Here is a 3,669-nt window from a genome sequence, read left to right on the forward strand (position 1 = left end):
TCGGGCGGGCTGCGAGCGCCGGCTGCAGCGGTGCCCAGGTGGGCGGTACTGCGGGGGACGAGGGATGGGGTGGGGATCCGGGTGTGGGGCGGGAACCTGGAGGAAAAGGCGCCCTGCATCCTGGGGAGCCGGCGTTGTCCCCCACGGTTGATATAGAGAGGTCCAGAGGTGCAGAAGGACCCCCACAACCCGCGGGTCCCTGCGGCCAGAGGGAGCAGGGCCTGGAAGACCCGCCAGCGTGGGGAAAGCTGCTTTGGGTTCAGTTGTGGATTTCCTGGGGTAAAGGTGGTGGCAGCCCTGCTCTGCTGGAAAGATCCTGACTCCAGCGTTTGCTAACAGCCTCCCTCTTCTGTCCTTCCCTCCAGTCCAGGAGAGGTGTCCCTTTCCTCTCTTCTGCCCACACCTCACCTGTGTCCCTGCTCCTACCCCTGTCATCCCAGGTACCCTTCATGTTCATGCTTCCCATTTCCACCAACTTCTTCCCAGCGACCTTCAAATGTGTGCTGCCTCTGACGGTATCGACTCCCCCAAACTCCCCACTGGGGCCTCTTTCCTACCTTGCATCCAGTGTCCCTGGTGCCCAGCACAAATCTGTTTGACATCTCAGATTTAACATGCCCAAGGCTGAGCCCTACTTTCCACCAAGCTTCTCGGCTGGCTCATCTGCCTCTTTGAGAGAAGTGCCAGGAAAGCAGTTGTCCACTTCCCAGACCCGGTTGTCACCATATCCTGGCAGTTTTCCTTTTTAAATCTATGCACCCTTTCGCCTCCATTCACATTTCCACTTCCCTAGGCCAGACTTTCATCCGCCCTCACTGGAGAATTCTGGAAACCACCTCTGGTTGCTCTCCAGCACCAGGCTCTCCGCCGCTAGTTTTCACTACAACTCACTACCTTTCTCGGGCTCTTCTGCTCAGAAACTTTAAGCACTCTTCTTCTCTCTTCAAATCCAAACTCTGCCTTTCATGTAAGTCTTTCATTACTGGGACCACCCCATCCATCTAACCTTACTTCCGCTACTTAATATACTCCCTCTGTTCAGATCAAACCAGTCTTCTCATTGTCCTCTCAACCTGTCACACTCACTCTTCTACTGTGGTTTGTTGAGTGCCTACTGTTGTGATTTTAGGGGCTTCAAATAACACCCATATTCCCCATGCATGTTCACAATCCATTGAAAAAGCTGCCGGAGTCAGACCAATGGAGAGCAAAAGGCCAGCGTTGTCTCTGGTAAAAGCTGGATTGGCGGCTATGGCTTTAGATCTTCAGGGAAAACGGACCTGCTCATACTTTACCACAGAACTAAATAAAATAAGACATGTTGAATGGCTCTCTTAGTACCTGGCAGTTACAAGCAGAAATGAAAAATGTGCTTGTGCAAAATTAGGGATCTGAAGCTGTGCCCTCCCCCCCCACCCCCCAGGGCTGATAGAGTGGGTAGAGGTGCAGAGGGACCACTCTTGTGAAAATTGACTACAGTTTTACAGTTTCTGGAAAAGCAGAAAACACATGCTTCCTAGGGCAGGCCTGCATCCCAAACTTAAGGAGTCAGAGCCACACATGCTTAGTTCCTCCTTCAAGTTCACTGGGCAGACAACTCACTCCTACTTCTTTGATATGGAAACAAGAGAAATAAGGAATAGCTCTTTCCCACTAGCTACTCTGTCCCAGTTTCTTTGCTAGGACTGAAGGGAGATGTGATGCACGAGATTTTGCTTCTGCCATCTAATAACTCGCAATACTTTTCCCTTGTACATGCACTGTACCACCTCAGAATCTGGCATGATCCATCATCACCTTTCCTTTCTTCCTCCATCTGTCAATTCCAACTCTGTCTTTTTTTTCAGGACCCAAGTAAAGTTTCATTTTTTCTCTAGAATCTTTTCTGATAATAACTTGACTTAGTGGAAGGCACAGGAGGTTTGAGGTCAAAGGAGTCCAGCTTTTAATCCTGTCACTACTATTTACTTAGCTAGCTGTGCGACCTTCATTAAATTTCATAGGCTCTCTGAACCCAGGTTTCTGCATCTGAAAGTTAGCAAAGATAATGCCTTGGGACGGGGAGGGCTGTGAAATTTAAATATGGTACATTATAGAAAGTACCTTGGCAGGTAGTAAACTTCCTCAAATGATAACCATTATTATTTCATTGATCTGCTTTGCATCTGAATTGCAGTTGGTACTATGTGCCAGGTACTATAGAACCATTCAACACATCTTATTTTATTATCACAACACATTGAAAGGTATTTTTTTATTGTTTTTATTTTCCAAATAAGGAAACTCAAGCTCAGAAGTATTTGGATACTTTTTCAAGGTTAACAGTTGGTTATGCAGCCTTTCGACTTGGCATTTTATTGCATACTGTTATAGCATAATCTTTAACACTTGTTCACATAGGTGTTGTTCTTGATTTTCCAGCTAGACATTAAGTTGCTTAGGGCATAAATGATGTTTTTCATATTTTTATTTTCTCTACATTTGGGGCAAAATTGATGGATTTGACCATACCAAAATTAAAGATTCCTGCTCAGTCAAGGGTACCATAGGAAAAAAAAAAAAGATAGATTAGAAGATGTTCACTATCTGAAAATAACATGGAAGTCACAAATGCTATATACAAATGTGACCCTTGCAAATCAATAAGAAAAATGCAGGAAACCCAATAGAAAAGAAAGGGGGGCGGGGGCGAAGGATAGAACAGATAATTCCCTAAAACGCTATCCGAAATGCCCAACAAGTAGAAAAAAGATGCTTAAAGTCACTGGTATTATATAAACTACACAACAACTCTATGAAATCAGTATTATTACCTTCATTTTATAAATAAGGAAACTGAGACACGGATTTTTAAGTTGTCCAAGGTTACACAATAAATGGTAAATCTTACTTTACTCTCATCACATTAGACAGTTGGACAATGCCAAATGTTAGTATGTAAGTAGTGCATTCTTTCTGGTGTACTGTAAAGATTAAGAGCATAGGTTTAAGAGGCAGATTACCTTGGTTCAAATATGCGTTGTTAGTAAATCTTGGCCTCACTACTTACTGTGTAACCTTGAGCAAGTTACTTACCCTCTCTATGTCTCAGTTTCTTCACTTGTAAAATGGGGATAATTATAGTACTAATTCCATAGGTTTATTGTGCAGATTGAATTTGTTAATATGTGTAAATTACTTAGGACAGTTCCTGGTACATAAGCTTATAATTAATGTGTGCTACTAAGGAAATAACTCAATAGAACTTGCAGATACTGATGATAATTCTGTGCTACAGAGTATGGTTTACTTAACACTCTACAGTAAACAAAAAAACAAAACAAACAATACCAACAAAACAAACTGCATGTGGAAGCGGACAATTATATCAGTGAGGAATTTTTTGATTGCAGATAGAGAAGCAACTTAAATGGCTTATGCAGTGAGATGGAATTTATTGGCCCAGGTAGCCAAGGTATCCAGGGGTAGGTCTGACTTTAGGAAGGACTTCATCCAGGAGCTCAGATCAGGTTGTCAAGGACCCAATTTCTTGCCATGTCTTGCCTTTAGCTCAAGCGATCTTATTTCATCCCTGGGTTCCACATGGTGGCTCCTGGGAATTCCCATCTCAGCTCTCAGGGTGATAAACTGACTGCAGCCCTGGCCTCATCCATTCTTAGATTACATCAT

Source organism: Pteropus alecto, unplaced genomic scaffold, assembly GCF_000325575.1.
Source record: "Pteropus alecto unplaced genomic scaffold, ASM32557v1 scaffold251, whole genome shotgun sequence".
Classification (NCBI taxonomy): domain Eukaryota; kingdom Metazoa; phylum Chordata; class Mammalia; order Chiroptera; family Pteropodidae; genus Pteropus; species Pteropus alecto.